Source organism: Protopterus annectens, chromosome 13.part0 (assembly GCF_019279795.1).
Source record: "Protopterus annectens isolate FY-2018-M chromosome 13.part0, PAN1.0, whole genome shotgun sequence".
In the NCBI taxonomy this organism is placed as follows: domain Eukaryota; kingdom Metazoa; phylum Chordata; order Ceratodontiformes; family Protopteridae; genus Protopterus; species Protopterus annectens.
The window spans coordinates 833,847,629-833,870,907 of record NC_056747.1 but is presented as its reverse complement, the minus strand read 5'-3'; positions in this window follow the sequence as shown (position 1 = coordinate 833,870,907).

Genomic DNA, 23,279 nt, shown 5'->3' with positions numbered 1-23,279 from the left:
TTGCACTAGGGAATGACAATGATGGGACCTATTTGTGGAGTCTGTAGCAAACTTGGCAATCTTGTTGTAACATGATTCCAGTTTGCAAAGTTCGGTAAGGTGAAGATTAGTTAGGATAGGGGAGGCATAAAGAAGGATGGAGAGAAGGTGGGTTCTTGCAGTAGTGGCTGACTAGTGTTCTTGACTTGATGGATCCTAACTCTGGTACTCTCCCCCACTATAAAATCTGGTTACATCTAAAAAATTAAAAACAAAACAAAAATATGCCTAATCCTATGGTTAATGATTTTGTTGGGGCCACTGTTCAGACTGCAGACCACTCACATGTTGTTTCATCTCCTTCAAGTGTAGTTTGCTGGCCATTATGGAATGGGGTTAGATACATTCTCCAAGAGCTGTTCCAGCTCCTAAAGCAGATATGGGAGAAGCAAACCCTTTAGGTGCAGGAGTAGTCCGGGATAAGAGACTCCTTGCCAGACATAATATTCTGTCCCCTGGTATTTTATCTAGTAGTGAAGTACAGAAGAGAAAAAAAAACAGACACTTCATCATATATTGGATACTCAGATTATAGCTGTTTATAAGGCTGTTGTACTTATCCTAGCGTTGTGCAGACAGCTAATTCTGATGGTTGTGTTCACATACTTATCACCCTTTTCATGGTTAGTATTTTACTCAGAATGTCTTGTGCTTGTTAAATAATGTTTTTTCAGTACAAGCAGGCAAACAACTTGTTCTGAGGTACAGCATGCACAAGAGGTATGGTAGGGGAGAAACCTGTGCCCTGAATCCAACAGCATGAAAAAAGTCACTGATGTCTGATCTGATAACCCATACATTGAGCTGGACAGAAGAAGACAAAACAGATGTAGTGTTATGGTAAGTACATAACTTTCATTTCACTTACCTTTTGCATATAAAAGTCAATACTTTTATTCTTAACTGTGACAGTGGGTCTATATCAAAACACCAAAGAAGCATTTAATCGAACACCTCTTCGTCGACACATAAACAGCGAACGCACTAAAGAGCGAATGCTCAGAACACCAATTTCTTTCCCAGGGAAAGAAATCGGTAGCACTAACTCACAAACACACACACTTTCAAACATTACAATGTGGGGGGCTTTGCCCCCACACCCTCCAACGTGGGGTGCTGTGCCCCCACACCCCCCTAATTAAATATACCAACTCTGAGATCGCACTACAGTGGGGAAAGGGGCAAACACATGGGGAAAGCCAAGCGATTTATTTCCCAGGGAAAGAAATTGCTGTTTTGAGCATTCGTGCTTTAGTGCATTCGCTCTTTATGTGTTGACGAAGAGGCGTTCGATTAAATGCCTCTTCGCTGTTCTAATATAGACCCGTGACAGTAATTATAAATTCTAAATTACTTTAGATATCCTATACTATATGTTTGTCTTCTAAAAATAAATAGGAAATTTCAGCACTGCGTAATTCTTTATGCCTCTAAATTGTGCAGTAATGTGTTTTCATCCACAGTTACAAAACAGAGGTGGACTTCATGGACTTCAGTAAGTATAAATCCTGCCTAAATGCTCAGATTTATCATTTTATCCTGTAACATTTTAAATGTAATCTACAAAAATGTCTGATATTTAATTAGACGAAAAAATTAATGGTGCCCAACTCTGTAGCATAGAGGGATAAAATCCTGACTAAGATCCAGCTGACCCTCGAGTACTATTAGAAGCTTAGATGCTGCAAGACCCAGGTGGGGGTAGGAGTGAGCAGCCAATGGTGGCTCACCCATTCTAGGTAGATGAAAAGATTAATCCAGCTAAATGGTCAGTACCATGCAAACAGTGACTTACATGTCACCCAAAACAGACAGGACTAGAGGTATGAGCTGCAAAGCCAGTGGCAGTAGCCTGCGTGTGTATTAGGAAGTCATAACATTTTGCAGCAGTTACATGGGTGCTCACATCAGCCACCTAGTAGGGGTTAGGGTTCATTAGAAATGCCTCAGCTGTTTGTGTTTATGGTGGTTTCCTAAGGAAGACCTTTTGATATACTATGAAAAGTGCAACAGTAGGGGCTAAGTGAGGGGGAGGATGTGTGGTGATAGTGGCCCACCCCTCCATGTTCCTTGTGCTGTTAATCACAACTGTCTAGACAGGAGTTGGCCATAGCAAGGCTAATGATCCATGAGTAGCTACAGCATAAACATATTTTATGCTTGCTTGAATTATGGCTCTTTGCGTTTGTCTCTCATCCAATTCGGTGGCCACATTGTGCTGGTAGTGAACGAATGTGCTAATGGTTAGCAGGAGGGGAAATTAAAAGCATAAAGAAAATAATCACTAGAATATGAAGAAATGATTAAATTAACACATTTTGAAAGTATATTTAATTGAGCAGCAGTTAGATGAAGTAAAAAAATAACATCACTACTGTTCTGTTTATGCTGCTTCTTTGTGGGACAAAAGTAGCAAGCTCTTACAAGTGTATTACATTTAATGGAGTATTTCCTCTATTTCTGGCCACCATGCTTCAACTTCAGAAATGTCCAAATTATTTATGACTCCGGATGTTTGGCTACTTCTCCTTTTTATTTAATCTGATCTATCCCACAGTCATTTCAATGTCTATGAAATTTGCAGTTTTTCCTTATCTCCAGTAAGTTATATTTATTTTTTTTGGTGAAGAATATCCGATACTGTCACAATTAAAACTAACCAATAATCTTTTTGACTCTCCTAAACATTCCTTACAACAAAAATGTAGCAGTAATAATACCCTTCAAGTAATTTAGTATCTTCAAACCTTGTAATAGTACTATTTGCCTTGGAATTAAGCCTTTTTAGTTATACTTCTAAGGTATGGAATTGGCTTCAATCAACTGCCCTCAAAGCCCATCCTCCAAAGTGGCCTGCATCTTTGGCACTACCTGACTGGTTAGTATTCTTATGTCACTATGCTTCACAACTTAATACTTTTGACCTATTATTTCACTACTACAAAGCTCATTTCCACTGGTATTATTACAGCTCATACTTCCTTCCCTTACCACTCTAATATTTTCATCTCATTGTTATTCTTGCCTCTACTTCCTCTTGTTATCACACTAGTGGTTTCTCTTCTCTTTTCTACTATCCTGTCTCTCCCTACCCTTTCACCTACTTTACACTTGCCTGTCACTACCATTTGTCCTTTCTGCAACAGTCCTACAATTCTTCATTCTCTCCCTCTTCTCTCCTTCTTACTATCATTACGCTGACTACCCCACCACAATACCACTTCTTTCTGAACTACTCCAGATTTTCTGGACAACCCTGGATTTTGTTCCATATCTCTGCTTCATCCCACGATCCATGAGTATACTTTCTGTTCTACTATTTCTCTTCTTGCTTATGCACTTCCTTTTGCTAAACACACTATAATTTATACAGCAATCACTTTTCCATATTACTCATTATTTTTTTAAAGTGGGTCATGTTGTTGATTGTGACTGTCTTAGTTCTGTACAACATGATTAGTGAAGACATGCTATGTCAACATTATTAACTCCTGTTGTATTCTTAGGAAATGTTCTAAAGCAAATTAAGAATGGTTACTATTGACTATTTAAAAACAAAGCAGCAGTTACTGTTTTCTATATTATGTTGTTTTAAATACATGGATCCCTAAATGTTTGTTCCATTTATGTAAAAAAATTAGTTTTCTAGTGTATGTAATTATACTAGGAACTTTTCTCCCACCCTCTGCTGCAAATTGGCTCTGTCCAGCTATAATTTATCAGTTATCAAAATGCAGTTGTCACTGATTTGGGATGCATGGTTGGTCTTAAAAAGGCCCTTGAGATTATTAACCTAGTACACACCTATGAACCCATGTCTTTTTTAGCAGTATATTAATATATTGTCTTCTATAAATGCAGCCCTATGTGAGTTTATAATCTACAGCCATAAGAACAATGTAATGTTATAGTCCCTAATTTCAGTTAGAAAAAAAGGCAAATGAGACAGATTAACTCACCAGTTTTTTTTTGTTTTAAATAATAAATCTCTAAGTAATGAATTAATAGTGAAAAAAGCCAAAGGGCAAAAATATATTGCACTTTAAACAACTGCTAGTACCATAACCCCTCAAATCCAAACACAGCTGACACTATGTTACAGAGTTTCTACTTGTATGTTCATGTTACACATATACATGTATAAATATATATTTTACTGCATACATCCACTGTACTGGTCACTAAATCTAGAACATGTCAAAGCATTAAACAAATAAAGAATATATTTGGATAATGAAATGTGAAAAATTACTTATCTGAGCATATTTATAAATAAAATTATTTTTACTTTTATCCAAAAATCTTCTGATTTGTATGACACATCATTTAATCTGGAAACTTCAAACAGTCCATTATGGCATGGTCCACTTACTAACAAGGCTCTGTTGTTCAACAGTTTCTCCACTAATTCTAAGAAACAAAAAACATTCAGCATGTATGTCAGATGGGCCACTTGAAAAGTATGCTTAACTAGTGGATTTTATCTCCTGCAAATTATCCTCAACAAACAGTGGCTGAAAACCTAATGGAATCCACCACCATAGCAATATAGGTAGAGAGTCTGAAATTGGTTATTGTCAGTTGTACTACTCCACAAGAGGCACAGTAGCAAATATTGTCCATATCTTTTGCAAGTCCACTAATACATATCACCTGTGGCTTTAATAGACATGATTGCTAAAGATTAATTACTAAACTCTATTTTATGTTTTTAAAATAAAAATGAGCCTCAATTATTGTGTAAAAATTGTGGCATTTAAAAGTAATTAGTTCTAGTTTAAAAATTCAGGCTGAAAAGTAAAATGAATTACTTTGATGACTGCATGTGATGATCATATTGCAACCAACACTTTATTTTTTTCTGGATTATTTAGGGGATGGTTAAGGGGGTGGCAGCCCCCCCTACTTATCATTGTGGTAACCAGCCATTTTCTCATTAACCAGACTGCACACACACTATTCCTAGACTATATTGCATCTCCATAACCTGCCTCTAGCTCCCAACGCTTTCTATTAGCTGCTTTATCTCCTTTTGCAGTCTCTAGCTCCCTCTATTCCTTCAATTGCACCATCTTTTTCCCCTCATTTTTCTCCCTCTAGCTATTGTGTACCTTCTGCATTATAATAACACACTCTGCTCCATCCTCTGTATCCTTCTCACCGTCACCATCCTACAACACTAGACTATCTTCCTTCTTGGTTTTTCTCTATTTTAAACACAAATTACAATATTTATTAGCAGGGGCTATCGTTTTTTATCACATAATACCTGCAGCTTCTTCCTGTACAATACTTAAAATAAACCTATGTGGTTCATATCTTTACAAGGATAATATCTTTACAAATAGATTAGATTTTAAAATACCTGTTTCTCAACTCACTGATTATTCCTGATGACTCCTTTTTTTTAGACATAGGTCCATCCCACTTTGCTCACTCTTGCTCCGCTTGGGCTCACTCCGCTCGCCTACCCTAACCCCAATTTCTACCCACCCCCACATACCCCAAATTTCTACGTGAACCACACCCCCTTAGACAACACAATTTCCTCTCCAACCCTCTTATCCACAAACACTTCCTCTTCTTACTCCTCCTACTAGTCTAACCCACTCTATACTTTTCCCTTTACTCCCTGACTATATTTATAGATAGGCGATATGCTATGGAGTAAAGCTGGAGTTTTTTGAGATGGTCAGTGTAGGGCATTTGTTTGAGGCCATTAATCCTCTTTGTGAGGTACTTCTGTGGCCTTTCCAGCTGCTGCAGATGTCTTGTGAGGTACATTCCAAAAGGGGCATTGTACTTTATAATGGGTCTAATGAATGTCGATTAGAGAGGAACAATGACCTCTTTTTTCCTGGGTGAGAACCCTTTTATGATGAGGTGTGCCACGTAGAAGGACTTCCTGACTACTGTGGCGATGTGACTATCAAAGGAGAGACTACTGTCCACCTGTGTCCCAAGGTCTGTTATCACACATTTGGTGTTAAGTAGATTGCTGCCTATGTGGTAGTTCATGGGTACAGAGTTTTTACCAAAGGGGATGACACTGCACTTTTTGGCATTGAGCTTGAGGCCATGGCTCTGACACCAGGCATCTGTCTCAGCAAGGCCATTCTCTAGGATGTCCACATCATTTGGGGACTTGACTATGGCTCCTAGTTTGCAGTCATCTGTGAACTACGTTAGCCAGAGGCTTTCTGTGTTAGCCTGTACTTGTAGATACCAAACAGGAGAGGTCCCATGACGGAACCCTGTGGTACTCTACATGTTACTGCTTTGAGGTCAGATTTGGAGTCTGCAACTTTTACAGTGTGGGTTCTGTCAGTGAGCCAGTTGGCAACCCATCTTGTGACATAGGGATTTATACCTAGTTTAGTGAGTTTAGCTATAATTCCAGAATGGGGGATAGTGTCGAAAGCCTTGGCGAGGTCAAGATAGGCTGTGTGAACCACCTTACCCTCATCTACAGCTTTAGTGACTGCCTCAAAGAAGTCAGTCAGGTTCAGGAGGCATGATCTGCCTTTCGCAAACTTGAACTGGGTGGGATCCAGAGTTTGGAGGTTACCAATGTCTTTGTTAATGAGTTCCATGATGATATGTTTCATGGCCTTGCAGACCAGGCTCGTCAGGCTAATAGGTCGATAGTTCCTGGGATCAGTGGAGGCTCCCCCTTTATGGAGTGGGATAACTGTTGCTGTGCACCATTCAGTGAGCACAAAGCCTGATGCGAGGCTATTATTGAACATGGTGCTTAAGTGGGGAGCCAGTTCATTCTGAAGTTCATGTAAAATGCAGCCTGGGATGTTGTCCGGTCCCATGGATGCTGTGTTTTTGGCTTTAGAGAGTGCAGCTTTTACCTGTGTAGTTGTGATTACAGGGACTCTGCATTCTTCCTGTATAGATATGGGCCCTTTACAGGGTGGGGGGGGGGGGTAAAGTTAGCACTGAACCTACCTGCCAGGATGTTGGCAATATCAGTTGGTTCTGTACTTTTCATGCCGTTGTGCTGTAACTGAGAGCAGATCTGGGTGTTGCCATCGAGATTCTTGACATAGCTATAGAATGCTTTGTGGTTGTCCTTAGAATTAGTGGTGATTTTGTTTTCGTAGTTAGCTTTGGAGGATCTTATAAGGGATCTGAGCTTCTTACTGAGGCTGACCAGGGAGCTCCTCCACTCATAGGAGTTTACTCTCTTTTGCAACAATTTCTTCCTTCTGTTGTACAGTTTGTTTATGGCAGGGGACCACCAGATTGGCTTCCTTTTTTTGGAGGATAGCATCTTGGTTCTGTTTGGGATAGCACAATCCATGCACTCGTGTAAGTGCTTATAGAGTGCATTTGTGTAGGATTCAGCAGTCGTAACTGTATTGTCCATCTGCATGGGTGTCATGAAGTTCACCACTTCTGTCTTAAGAAGGATGAAGTTGGCTTTGGAGAAATTTTTTACTGTGGTTTCCTTAATGGGGGTGGGGGCGGGATGTGGATATCAAGGGTGATTAGCTTATGGTCAGATCGGACCATCGAGGAGTTGACTTCAGGTGTGGAACACCGGTCACTCATGTTGGTAATGACTAGGTCTAGGATATTGTTGCCCCTGGTGGGGGTGTGGATAATTTGATCCAGGGCATTGAAGTTTATGAATTCCAGAAAGCATTGAGCTAAGGAGTTGGCACACAAGTAGTTTTCCCAGTTAATGGTGGGGTAGTTGAAGTCGCCCATTATTAGGGTGTTTGGTTGAACCCTAATATTTTCCAGTACATCAAGAAAAGAGGAGTGGGAATCCTGGGACATGGTGGGGGATCTGTAGCAAGCTACAATTTGGATTACAGTTTTGCCCAGAGTTAGTTGCACTTGGATAACCCCGGATGCATTATGCTGTGCAACTAGCCTGGAGGTGTGGATATCCTTAATGAATATGGACACACTTCTGCCTTTGGTGTTTCAGTCCAGGTTACATGGCCGAAAAGTGTGGTATGAGTTATAGCCTGGTAGTGGAGGGGTGCTCTCTGGAGCCTTGAACTAGGTCTCAGTCACTGCACAGATATAGATGTTCTCCATTTTAAGGAGTGCCTTGAGTGAGTGCATTTTGAGATTTAGACTTCTAGCACTGAGTAGCATTACCCAGAGTTTTTGCTTGCCTGTTCCTGCTACGGTGGTGAATTTGTCATTTGAACCTTACCTAAAAAAGGCACTATAGGGGCAGCAAGAGCCTTAGCCAGTATCCGGAATCCCAGGGGTGACAGGTGCAGGCCATCTGTGGCAAAGCATCGTGGTCTGTCAACCATGTCATCCCAAGCAGACAGATACTGGATCCCCTTAGAATGACACCAGAAGCTTAGCCAATTGTTGAAGTCAATCATTTTGTCCTTGTACTGCAGTATCATTCTGGGTGATGGCAGAATGCTACTTAGGGCTAGGGTCATACCTGCCTGGGCTACAAGATCGGAGAGCTCTTCCATGTCTCTTTTCATGTAGTCCAGGGAGGTACGTCTCAGGTCATTCACACCAACATGGACAATAATGGAGTCATATTTGTACTTGTTGTGGAGTGACCTGAGTGCGTGGGTTATGTGGTGGATCCTGGCACTCGACAGGCAGCTGACAGTAACCTTCTCCTTGTTTAGCCTGGTGAGTGGGACATCAGTGTGCATGACTATAGTCACCAATGACTAGTGTGTTGGGTACGTTGTTTTGCCTTATTGGCTGTGGTTGAGTGGCACACTGAGTCTGTGGGCTGTGTGTCATTTGGGTTGTGTTGGGGGATGGAGGTTGCTTGCGTTTCTGCTTTGGAGGTCTCTGTTAGACAGATTATTATTGAGAGCCTCCACGAATGTTTTTGTGTTACTATGTGTAGATTTTGGTGGTGTAGATTTAGTGAGACTATGTGATGAGTGTGGTGTGGTGCAAATGTTTACCTTCTCCTCATGACTGTCTTCAGTCTTGGTTGGAGAGAGCTTTACCTCCAGTTTGGCTAGATAAGTGCATCTCTCACAGGTTGTGTTGGGTGGTAGGAGGAGAGGGTTGTCTGTGTACATGAGGCAATTTTTACATTGCCTCAAGATGCCCAGATTCATCAGATAGGAGAGAACACTACACAACCCGACTTAAATCATCTCCTGTAAACTTACTCCTCTCAGGTGACATTCATCACAACCCAGGGCCAGTATCAAACTCTTTGTATCCTTCTACCCCCTGAAACCCTCACCTGATAACGCCACACACACTTTCTCCTCTACACCTTTCAAAAACCTCTTGATACTATCCATGAACATTCAAAGTATCTGTAATAAAGTCACTGCACTTCACTCCTGGATCTCACTACATACCCCTGATATCCTCGCCCTCTCCAAAACTTAGCTAAAACCCACATATCTGACTCTGAAATCCTTCCTCCCAGCTACAATATTATCCGCCAAGATAGACATAAGAAAAAAGGTGAAGGTGTAGCTATTTTATACTCTGAACATCGCTCTCTTTACCCTCTTCCCATCATCCCACCAAACTTCCACCCAGCAGAAGTCCTCATTGCAAACTGCAAACTAAACAATCACAAAAAGATAAACTGTATAATAGCAAAACCTACTCAAAAACAAATCACACACTGGAGCCAGAATAAATGTAGTGCTTTCGTCCCATTTATTACAGAACTTCAGAATCATACAATATATCACTGACATCATTTCCTTTTATATCAAAAACATCCCATCAACATATCCTGTAATAATTAAACCTTAAAGGCAGTTGTTGCATATCCAATGAGCTTCAAAAAAATAAAATATTTTCATACAATTCAATTTATACTCAAATACAACTTTAACATAAAACTTTAAACATAACACATAATTATTGCATCTTTGTGTCAAAAATTGACATAGTTCAGGTAACTTTAACTGAAACTTTGTCATTGATACCAGGTATTAAATCAGCTCTTAAAAAAATCTGCCATTTCAACTCTGTTCTCTCTAAAAAGTTGTTAAATGAACCTACATATTTGTCTGTGTTAACTTTTTCCACTACAAAAAAAGTAAATTTCCTAAAATTTTCACAGCTTAAAGAATGCTTTACTAACGCATTATTTGTGTCTTTTTTCTTTATAGCAAGGAGGTGTTTTCTAACACTGTATCTTAACTTTCTTATAGTCTTTCCTATATAGCATTGCCACCCCTCCGTTTTTTTTCCGGAGTGTCCGGAAATCAATAGGGCACTCCGGTTCTCCGGTTCTCGTTCTGGGAGTCCGGAAATAATAATAAGTCGTACGACGTTAGTGCGTCTGTACGACAAAAAAAAAAAATGACATTGCCGTCTAGGACTCTCGGTTGATTGGCTGCTTGCTGCAGAAGAGGCTCATGCAGCAAGCAGCCAATCAACACTTAGATTTGCGAGTCAAATCCCCGCAAAGCCCGCGAAAATTAGGGGATAAAAAGCGGTGCTCCAGCTATACTTTACCTTTTACTGTCTCTACTCTAAAAGGTCGGTACTTAAGGTCTGAAATTTCTTGCTGGTTCGGCTGTTTGCTAGTTCGGGACGTCTTCGGTGGATTGCCTGGTATGGCTGTGTCCTTGTGTGCTGGTTTCTTTTGCTGTTGCTGCTTGGAGCCTGGAGGAAGGATTGCCCTAGCCGTGCTGGTTTCTTTTGCTGTTGCTGCCTGGAGCTTGGAGGAAGGATTGCCCTAGCCGTGCTGGTTTCTTTTGCTGTTGCTGCCTGGAGCCTGGAGGAAGGATTGCCCTAGCCCTGCTGCTTGCCTTGCTTGCTGGAGTCTTACCCTGGAGTAGTGCTGTGGACTGGCCGACTGGGTGGTGTTGTGTTCCCCTGCCTGCCTGCTGCTTGCTGGCCCTTTGTTAGCTGCCTGTTCTGCTCTGGCTGAGAGCTTGTTTAAGGAGCCCTGCTGCTGCTTTTTCTGGAGGTAAGTGGAATTTTTTTAATGGATGAATTCTTTGGAATTAAGGTAGATTTTCAAAGATTAGTGTGACAAGGGGAATGAAATACTGCCAGCACAGCTACTAGTGAATTTTTTAAATATTAAATTTATATTAATTCACTAGCTGTGCTGGCACTATCTCATTCATTGATGGTGACAAGATGTGTGTGTAACTGTATGTAGATGTTCAACATGTTGTGGTGATTATTAACTAGAACAATCTCTAGTTTGTAATCACCACATCTACCTTATACTTTATCTGTAGTTTCTAGGATACTGTCTGCAGAAATATATAGGAAGGGTTTGTTTGGCTGTTTTTAACTGCAGTTAGTGTAACTATTTTTCATGTGGGTGCACTTTGATTTATTATTTTTCATGTGGGTGCACTTTGATTTATTATTTTTCATGTGGGTGCACTTTGATTTATTATTTTTCATGTGGGTGCACTTGGTTTATTATTTTTCATGTGGGTGCACTTTGATTTATTTTTCATTTGGGTGCACTTTGATAGTGAATGTATACTGACGGAGTTATATAGGGTTCTTGCTATGATTGTAGAACTATCATTTCTCTAGTTTGTCATCACTGTTATGTTTACCTTGATCTGCATTTTCTATACCAAGGCTGTTTTTACTGCAATGTTTTTAGTCTTTCATCTGGTTTTGGACTTGGTTACAGTGAATATATAATGACTACATGATTTGTATAAGATGCTTGGACTGTAGAACTGTCTTTTCGAGTCTGTCATCACTGTGATGTTTACCTTGACCTGTGTTTCTTCCTAGGGTGTCTATGTCTAGGGTGTACAGTCTTCAAATTATAGTGAGGCTTAAATGTAGCTTTTTGTATAGCTTGTCATCACTGTTTACCTTTATCTGTGTTTTCTAGGGTATACCGTCTATACCAAGGCTTAGTTCGTTTGATGTTACAGTGAATATATAATGACTACATGATTTGTATTGGATGCTTGTGCTGAAGGGTGCTAGAGTAAAGGGGCGTGACTATTAAAGGGAATGGGTGTGGCTTGATTGTGCATGGGGGCGGGGCTTGTTTGTCAGGAAAAGGCACAGTAGAAAGGTGGCAACCCTATTCCTATATAGAAATTTTCACAGTTGGAACATACTGCAAGATATACTAAACCTTCACCCTGGCAATCAAACCTACCTCTGGTTGTTAAAGTATATTTTAAATGTTTAAAATAATGACTTTGCACACCCATCATATATCTACACTGATTACAATTTGTACAGGCAAAAGTACCCAGCCTAGTAATAACTCTATCATGATTTTCACATTTGTATCCACCTTCCAGAATCTCTTTGAAATATTTAGTTTTTTTATTGATAAAATTAGGTTGAGTTCCTATAATTTTACTCAGTTCCTCGTTGCCCAAAATAATTTTCCAGTTTTCTTGTACAATCCTTTTAATATTAGGTCCATCAGCACTCATGGGCACTGGAAATGTATATTTGAATTCCTCATTCCGTGTTAGATTCTGACTTAAATTCTTTTTTCTGAAATCCAGCTTTAAGAATAGGGGGATACTTATCATTCCTATGATTCTCAACATATTTAATTACATCATTAAGCAGTTCAACAGAATAACCCCTACAAAGAAAGAACTGCTTAAGTGCTTCAACTTCTACTTTAAATTGTTGGTCATCACTGACCATTCTACTAAGTCTAATTACTTGACCCTTAAATACATTAACTTTCATATATTTGGGATGAAAGCTTTCAAAATGTAAATAGTTATTGGTAAAAGTTTTCTTCATGAAAACATTACACTTGAATGTCTTCTTATCTAAATCCATCCCTACTTCAACATCCAAAAACTGGACTGATGTACCTTTGTTACCAGTAGTAAATTTAAGCCAAGATACTGTTTGATTAATCTGTCTGAAAAACTCATCAAACTGTTCACTGTTGCCTGCCCACACAAAAAATAAATTGTCAGTGTAACGTCTGTAGTACCTTACATATTTAAATAAATCCATCTTCTCCAAGAATGTAACTTCCCACCAACATAACACTAAGTTGGCAAAGACAGAGGCTACATGAGCCCCCATCGCTACCCCACTTATTTGTTGATAGATTTCTTTTTCAAACATAAAAAAATTATTGTGCAGTACTATTTCCATCAACTGACAAATAACAAAGATGTCATCCTTACACTTCACTTTACTCATAAAAAGCCTCATAAACTCAATCCCTCATTTTGATCAATTGCTGTATATAATGAATAGATATCCAAGGTGCATAGCAAACTTTCATCTCCCTGAAACTGGAAGTGTCAAAGCTCTTCCAAAAACATCCAGGAATCCCTAAGATACCAGTTACTCCTTTGCACAATAGGATTGAATATATTGTCTAAGTACATGGAAATTTTAGACGTTTTACTGAAAGGAGCTGAAACAATTGGCCTGAAAGGTGGATTTTTTTCATTTTTATGTATTTTGGGGATGCCAAACAGCATCCCCAATTGAGGCTGATCTACATTTAAATATTCAAAAACATCACTAGAGATGTACTGTTGATATAATAAGTCAAGCAAAATCAAATCCAGTTCTTGAAACTTCTTTCTAATGAAGTCCTTGGATGCTTTAAGATACTTATTTCCATCTATTAATAACTCTTTAATGCTACTAGAATAATCTATATTATTCATTATAACTAATCCCTGACCTTTGTCTGCCTTCATATATCTGATGTTATTATATGAAGCTAACTGCTTAAGTGTTAGGTTTTCCGCCTTGGTCAAATTGTCCAAATTTTCCACTGTTTACCACTACATTGTAAATTATAAAAATCATTTTCACAGATATTAGAAAAAATACTCAAAGTATTAACTAAGGGAGGGTTAACGTTTTTGTTTTTCTTAAAGTGCACAGCCTCAGGTAGAGATAACCCACGATACAAGTATCTTAAATTCAATTTTCGTGCATATAACTTAAAATCTAAAATAGTGGCAGTAGATCTAGCTCTTTTTGCAGGTACAAATGAAAAACCTTTTTGAAGTACTTTAACCTCTACCCTACTAAACTTTCTATTACTTAAGTTAACTATTCTTTGTGCACAAAAAGATAGCCATAGCTACCATCTACATACTACCTGGTAACAACATCCCTACTCATGAACTCTTCCTCTCCTAGCTCTCTCATACTATCTCATATGATACCATTATCATAGACAACATTAACACAGAATGGAATGCCCTAACCATAGACTCTCCAAACAGCTGCATCAACCTCTATGGTTTCTCCCAGCTAATCTCCACTCCCACGCACCTTAAAAATCAGTCCGGTAATGGCATTACTCTGGACTGGATTCTTACCTCCAATCCAAACCTTTGCCACAATGCCACCAGTATGCCAGATACCTTAAGTGACCACCTTGCTACCTCAGTTCAAAGACACACCCCCAACTGTTTAAATCCCACCAATATAGAGCCTACCAGAAACTCTCAAATTTCAATCCAGATACCTTTAATAACTTGCTGTCCTCAATTAACTGGTCTTTCCTACATGACCTCCCCCTTGACGATGCTTCATTTAAATTTAACGAAATCTTCCTTAACATACTCAACTCCCTAGCTCCCACTAGGAAAATTAGAATTAAAGCCAAATATGTACCCAGGTTAACTCAACCCACTCGCAGTCTTATGCTCAAGAGAGATAGTGCCTGGAAAAATTGGAAAAACAACAAATCCCCTGCTCTTCTTCAAACTTATAGGAAACTCTGTAATCTTACCAAAAAGCAAGTTGATCTAGATAAAACAAATTAGTACCAAAAACCTCTTAACAATCCACACATCAGCCCTAAGAAATGTTGTCATTCAATCAACAAATTACTACATCCAGGTAACCCATCAACTCCAAACCCTTGCCTCAACAGCTCTTCCTGTGATACTGCCTTCTTTCTTAACACCTTCTTCATTGAGGCCATCCAAATATTGATCAAAATAGGTAGTAGCTCACTACCTACCTCCTTTCCTTCTTCTTCTACCAACAGTCCACCCCTCTTTCTTAAGCCCTCCCCTACATCATATATTTGGTCACTTATTAACAAACTTAAACCTTGCTCACCCTCTGTTGACAACTTACCTCCACTTTTCCTTAAACTTGCTGCTAACTCTATTGTTTATCCTGTCTCCATTTTAGTTAATAGAGCTATTCAAGAAAAGACAGTCCCTGAAGTCTGGAAGAAATTCTATGTTATTCCATTATACAAAGGCGGAAACTCTACTGATCCCTCTAATTTCAGAACCTGTAGCTATTCTGTCTCCCCTATCAAAAATACTGGAAAATGTATCCATAGACAGCTCCTTTACCATCTTCTCCAGGAAAACCTCCTAACCCCTACCCAACATGGCTTTCACCCCAATCGCAGTACTGCTACTGCACTAATTTCTTTCACTCAATCTATTGCAAAACCCTGTGATGACAATAAGTTAGTCTCCTCCCTCTTCCTTGACCTTTCCAAAGCCTTTGACACTGTTTCACACAAGCTACTTGTATCTAAACTAATTAGCCTTAACCTTTCCAACTCTGCTATATGTTGGTTTTCTAGTTACCTCTCCAACAGATTTCAGCCTGTTAAATGGTTGTCTGCCTCTTCCTCTTTCCTCCCAGTTCAAACCGGAGTTCTCCAAGGCTCCATTCTTGGACCTCTACTATTCAACATTTTCACTAATAACCTCTACAAAGCCTGCCCCCACTCCTCTTTAACAGAATATGCAGATGACTCTACCATTATATCTTTTCTAACAATCTCTCACACCTTCTGTCTCTTACCCAAGAATCTCTCCACTTCATAGAACAATGGCTAACTAGTAACCAACACCTACCCAACCCCAAGAAAACAAAACTACTCCTCCTTCTCCCTAAAGCACTCCAACAACACAAAACACTTTCACTGTCACCTCCCTAAATTTCAATTGAACCACACACAAAATTACTTGGAGTAACAATCAATGATCAACTTAAATTTGATCTCCACATCCAAAAAAGCATCAAAAACTCAACAAAAATTGGGTAAGTTTTACAGGCTTAGCAAGTTCTCACAAATGAATCCAAACATCTCTCTTGCACAAGCTTTCATAATTCCCACTGTATTGTATGCTGCCCCCATCCTCACCAACATACAATCCAACCTGATGTCTAAGCTTGAATCCACCTATCATAAAATTGCCAGATTTGCTGCAAACCAACCCTAATGCTCTTACCACTGTCTAGCATTGAAAAACCTGCAATGGCCTGAATTTCACAAGCAACTAATTCTGTCCCAACTTCACCTAACTCATTCCATCTTATACAAATCCTCCTCTTGCACTGTTCTCTCTGATCTCATCTCCTGCTACACTCCAAATCGTACACATAGAAGCTCTGACCAACATCTCGTAGAAATATAAAAGCCAAATAAAAACATAGGTAAAGCAATCCAAAAAATAGAATGATGAGATGACACCAGGCTCTCGAAATTTTTTTTTATTTTAAAACAACATAAGCGCTTTCACAGCTCTTGCTGCTTCTTCAGATATCAGTATAAAAATAGTCACACACACAGCAATTTATACAGAAATTCAACTAGGAAATCAACCATTAAAGCAATTATGTATTAAAAGAATACAAACAAATGTAATAAAAATTTGAAAACAAAAAATGAACTTAAAATCAACTAATGCACATAAGCATATGTAAAGCTCATCTAAAAAGTGAGTGTGTCTGTAACAGAGGTTTAAGGGGAACTTTATAATTTCGTCCTGAACCATAATCAGCCCTTAACCTAACTATCCACTTGTTCTCTAAGCTTTCAGTAGCATTCCTAACATCACTCAGCCTCTTAGTAGCTGCTACCTGTGCTATAACTTGAAACTTAAAACAATGTGTGTGTGAAGTGAGCGTCACATGTTTAGAAAGAGCACTGTATTCAGTACCATTATTTATATGTCTTAAGTGTTCTACTATATGTTCTTTCAACTGTCTTATCAGTCTGGCTTACATAAAACTTTGTGCAGGCAGTGCAGCATGCTAAATAAACCCACATAAGAAGAAGTGCAAGTAGCTTGAACATGAAACTCATACTGTTTACCCTGATCTGGATGTATAAACATACCAGTGGTGTCAATATAACTACAGCACTTACAAGTATGATATGGTCTATTTCCTTTATAAGTGGAACCCATTTTATTCCTAGTAGTTTTACCATCAGTAAACCATTTTGGATAACAAAGCATCTGTTTTAAAGATCGTTTCTTCTTAAAGATAAAGTTAGGTTGTTCACCCACTATCTTTCTAAGATCATTATTTGTTGTTATAATGGGCCAATGTTTCCTTATAATATCCAAGACATACCCTGTAATGTAAGAATAAGTCAAAAGTACCGGCATTTACCATCACTCAGTCTCTTAGGGTGACTTGAAGGTGGATTTGAAGAAAAGAAGGGCCTGCATCTACCTTCTCTATCATTAGAAACTTTATTCAATACTTGTACATTACACATCTTATAGCCCCTATCCACAAACTTGTTCTCCAGACCTTTCATTTGAGCCATGAAATTGCCATCATTGCATTCACCCTTGAGACTCTAAGTCCTTGCCCTTGTACTATGTTATCAAATACTTAATTAGGATGCATACTCGTTTGGTGTAAAAAGTTGTTCCTGTAGCAAGGTTTCCTGAAAAGTGAAGTATCCATCTGTCCACTCCTTGAAACTCAAATAAGTACATCTAAGTAACTAATTTCTACCTTGGAATACTCAACTGTAAATCTCAGAAATGTAGTACTAGCATTAATCTCTTCTGTAAACTTAACAAACTCATCTCGTGTGCCCTTCTAAAGCAAAAATAAATCATCCACAAAACGTCTGTAAAGTAACTGTGAAGAGGGAACTTACATCCAAAGTTACCAAATACCATCCCTCTACATCAAATGTGGCCTGTGTAAACTCATAAAGATCAATCAAAAATTGTTGAGAGTAACTCAGGATATGTGATTTGATATTGACAAATGGTCTAAAATGCTTTTCTGGAAAGATGGACATAGACTCTGTACTCCATTGTGTACCAGAGACTATGGGTCTAAGCGGTGGATTTACAGGATCCTCTTTTAACTTAGGCAGACCCTGTATAAAGGGAATCAAGGGATATTGCACAAAAATAAACAAACTTCTATCAGCCCAGATGACATCATGCAGCTCAACTTGTCTTTAATACGAATTACTTTGTTGTTGACATCAAACAGTGTAATTTTGCTATAAAAAGAATTGTCAGACAGCATAACATTCCTTTTGTCAGCATACCTTGAAGAATCTAGAATCACAATATGGCACCCCTTATTGGCAGGGCATATGACAATCTCATCTATTGCTGCACTCCAAATCATACACATAGAAGCTCTGACCAACATCTCCTAGAAATATAGAAACCAAATAAAAACATAGGTAAACACCTGTGCAAGCACTCTGTGGCTAAAGCTTGGAATATAACCTACCTCTATGCTTCAGAACTATCACTATCACTACATGCTTTAAAAAAATCTCTAACAGACTACCTGGTAAATTCCTGGTCTTGCCTATGCCCCGAACCAACATAATCTATCATCCACCACCACATTATCCTCTCCTCTCATTTCTGTTTCCTCCTACAGTTATATCCTGGAAGTAACTCCTAACTATAGGCAGCCATCAGATACATTAGCTCACATAATTGAGCCCCTGACATTTGAGTGAAAAAAATGACATTTAAAACCAAGACTCACTCCTCCAGGAAAAGGAAACCAGTCTGGTGGACCCCTGCCATAAGCAAGCTATACAACAGAAGCAGGAAACTAGTACAGAAAAGAGTAAAATCCCAAGAAGGGAAGACATCCCTGATCAGTATCAGCAAGAAACTACGTTCCCTCATAAAATCATCGAAGGCTAGCTTCGAAAGAAAAATTGCCATGGACTCCAAAGATAACCACAAGGCATTCTTTAGCTATGTCAAGAATCTAACTGGCAATTCTCAGATCTGCTTGGAGTTAGTGCAGAATGGCACAAAATACACTGAACCGTCCAATATAGCCAACATCCTGGCAGACAGGTTCAGGGCAAACTTCATCCCCAAAAAGGCCCATAACTATACCAGAAGAATGTAGTGCCCCTGAAATCACAGACACTCGGGTTAAAACAGCCCTCTCCAAAGCCAAAAACACAGCATCAATGGGACCGAACGGTGTCCCAGGCTGCGTCCTACATGAGCTCAAAGATGAACTAACCCCTCACCTAAACACACTGTTTAAACTCAGCCTCTCCACAGGCTATGTGCCCACAGAGTGGCACACAGCAATGGTTATTCCACTCCACAAAGGTGGGGCCACAAAGGACCCCGATAACTATCGCCCTATAAGCCTGACTAGCTTGGTCTGCAAAGCTATGGAACACATCATCATGGATCTCATTAACAGAGACATTGGAAACCTCCAAACACTGGACCCTACCCAGTTCGGCTTTGTTAAGGGCAGATCATGCCTCCTAAACCTGGTGGACTTCTTTGAGACAGTTACCAAGGCTATAGATGAGGGAAAGGTGGTCCACACAGCCTACCTAGACCTTGCAAAGGCCTTCAACACCATTCCCCACTCAGGTATTATAGTCAAGCTCACCAACCTGAACATAAACCCCTACGTCATGAGATGGGTTGCCAACTGGCTCATGGACAGAACCCACATGGTAAGAGTTGTGGGAGCTAGGTCTGAGTCTAAACCAGTTACAAGTGGCGTGTCCCAGGGCTTAGTCCTAGGACTCCTCCTGTTCAGCATATACTTCAGAGGTACAGGCAAGCACAGCAAAACTATGGCTGACCAAGTTTGCAGACGGCTGCAACCTAAACTGGTTACAAGTGGCGTGTCCCAGGGCTCAGTCCTAGGACTCCTCCTGTTCGGCATATACTTCTCAGAGGTACAGGCAAGCACAGCAAAACTATGGCTGACCAAGTTTGCAGACGACTGCAAACTAGGGGCTATAATTGACTCTCCGGCTGACACAGACATCCTCCAAAAGGGTATCACTGAGACAGATACCTGGTGTCAAAACTATGGCCTCAGACTAAATGCCAAAAAGTGCATAGTCATCCCCTTTGGAAAAAACAAAGTACCCACAAACTACCACATTGGTGGTAGCCCCCTAAATACAGAAGACGTAGTAAGGGATCTGGGGACCCAAGTAGATAGTAACCTCTCCTTTGATAATCACATTGCCAAAGTGGTTAGAAAATCCTTCTATGTGGCCCACCTAATCACAAAAGGGTTTGCATCCAGATTGAAAGAGGTCATTGGGCCCCTCTATGCATCACTCATCAGACCCATCGTAGAGTACAATGCCCCATTTGGGATGTACCTTACAAGACACCTGCAACAACTGGAAAGACCACAGAAGTACCTCACCAAGAGGATCACTGGCCTCAAGCAGACGCCCTATGCAGCTCGACTGAAGAAACTCCAGCTGTACTCGGTTGCATACCGCCTACTCAGAGGTGATCTCTGCCTGATATACAAGGCCATGTCCAACCCAGAATTGATGGATATGCTCCACCTAAAGAAAACCATATCCCCTCGAGCCACACGCTCCAGGGATCTAAACTTCAACACAACAATAAATAGGATGTGCTGGAGGGATAGATTCCTGTCCCAGAGACTTCCCATGCTCTGGAACAAGATTCCAATCTACATTAGGCAGAGCTCCTCGCTAACCCTCTTCAAGAGAAACCTTGACGAATGGATGGGAAACAGAAAGTTTACCCCAGGGATCACGTCAATGGCTGTGCTGGACAGATGCACAGGGAACTAATCTAAGGGGGTGGCGAAAGCCAACACATTCCGGCTAGGCTTATAAATGCCTTCGGGCAGATTGCCTAGTATCTACCTATGAACCTATAATTATCTCTGACAACCAACCTTGACTGTATGCATGTCTAACGATTTGTATGATATTTGAATGTTATTATTTGTTCTCTTTGTTGTATTTTACAGCTGTCTTGTACATGAATTTACATGAATGTATCTTATAGCTTGTATGTGTATAATTTGGTATTTATAGCTTATCTTTTCGGGTCTCTGCTGAAAAAGAGCTTCTACCCATTTGGACTAACCCGGTCAACAAATATCAAATAAATAAATAAATGGCCTCTGACATTTGAGTGAAGAAAATGACATTTAAAACAAAAACTGTAACATTTAGAATGAAACATACAATCGCTTACTTTGACTGCACTTAGGATTACAGATCATGATCAGACTGCAAAAAGCTATTTTTTTTAATATTTAGTTGAGGGCAATCGAGTAGCAACCCCACTTAGGATTGTGGTTGCAGTTAATTGTAACCAGCATTTTTCTCTTGCAACCAGCATTATTTTATTTCATAGTTCAGATAATCAATTCAACTGCCAAACTTCATAGGTTCATAGTTTAGTACTAAGCTAACTGCCCTTGCGAGCCATTTTAAGCCTAGCCAATTACCCCTTGTGAGACTCAAACCCTGCATCTTGTGTTTGTAAGGCAAACACTTTAGCCATTAAGCCACCCTCCCAACCCTGGCACAAAAGCACATTCCCAAGTGGTTAGGCATATGCATTATTTTTTTTTTCTGGAATCATATGCCAGCCAGTAGTAAGATATAGAAATGAGCACTTTCATTCCTTTATTTTTCCTTTATCTTTCCTGAACTGCATTAGATTTAAATTATAAATAAGTTTGAAGTAAAGCTTTGTGGTATAAAGAACTATATCTACCACGTTTTATTCATTCATAGTGATAATCTGTGCATCTTCTTATGTGAATTATTACATGGTACCAGAATTAAAATTATTTGTCATTTAAATCTGTGCTTTCATTCTGCTCTGCATTTTAAGCTGTTCTATTTTTTCACAGATTTACTAAAAAAGCCTTAAGATTATCAGTCTATACAAGTAACAGCACACCATCACTGTATGTGTGATTTTTTTCAATTACAAAGTTTGTTTAAAAGTCTTTTTTTTTTGCATGTTTGTATTTATTTCACTTAAACAATCAACAGTACATGAAAACTGTATTTTCCAATAATGTTTGTAAGAATTTGATTGCTATCCTTTAAACTCTTCCTGTTTCTCAAGCAAATATGGCAGCCCTTTACAAATGGTATTATGGGAAGCTAATTTTTCTACCTAAATAAATAATAAAATATGTTATTTTTAATATTCCATTGTATTGACATAATTTCTGAATTATTTATAAAACACAGCAAATTAAATGTAAACTAAATGCCTTGATGTCACTTTGCTTTTCATTGACAGATTGCCATCCAGTGATCAGCAGTTACATAATGTTCTCAACATACTGTACATTAATTCATTCATTTATTCATTCATTCTCTTTTTACCTGGTTAATCCATTACAGGGTCGCAAGGAGTCAAAGTCTATACTGTCACTCAATGTGTGCAAGACAGAAAAACTAATCCTGCATAGAACATTTGTCCATCATCACAGGCCATACACGCGCACACACAAGAATCAGTGCACACATCTCTATGGGCATTTTGGAGGACTGGCCGTTCACTTGCAATATGTGTCTGGGTTGCGAGAGAAGACTGAAGCATACAAACACAAACCCATGTGGACACAGGCAGACATGCAGACTTTGTACAGAAAGGACCTCATATGAAAAACAAACTGGGCAGACTGGAAAACAAAGCAATGTGAAGCAGCAACTGTAATCACTGCTACCTGCATAACAACTGGCAGAAATCATATCTGCATTTCTGGAGGTCAGTTTCAGTTTGTTAGTGCATTTTTTATCTTTAGTGAATGCATATTAATGAATAGCTTTGTCCTTGATTATTTTCTGCATGTCTCTGATTATTAAAGCAAGTTGTTCACAACTATGAAGTAATATACATACTGATTCCTGCAATGAAAAAATAGTATAGAATGAAAAAAATATGCTGAATATATTTACATAAGCATTGTACACTACATTTAGGTATGGAAAAGTAAAGACGAATTAGGACAGTGCTTATAGGAAAATGTCATGACAGTATTAAATCACAGCTTATGAGCATTGATATAATAGAGATCGTTAAACATAATTATCAAAGCATTAGTAACCAATCATGAATCAGTGTAGAGCAGAATGTGCACACGCCTAAATATCAGTTTGTAGGATGGCCAAAACATCTACTTATAAGACTCTAGACAGAAAAAAGGCACCTACTGAAAATCCAGACAGGCATGAGGTGGTCTTGTTAATGAGGCATAGCGGACACTTCAGATAGAATACTAACCAGTGAAGCCAAGGACTTAGGACTTGC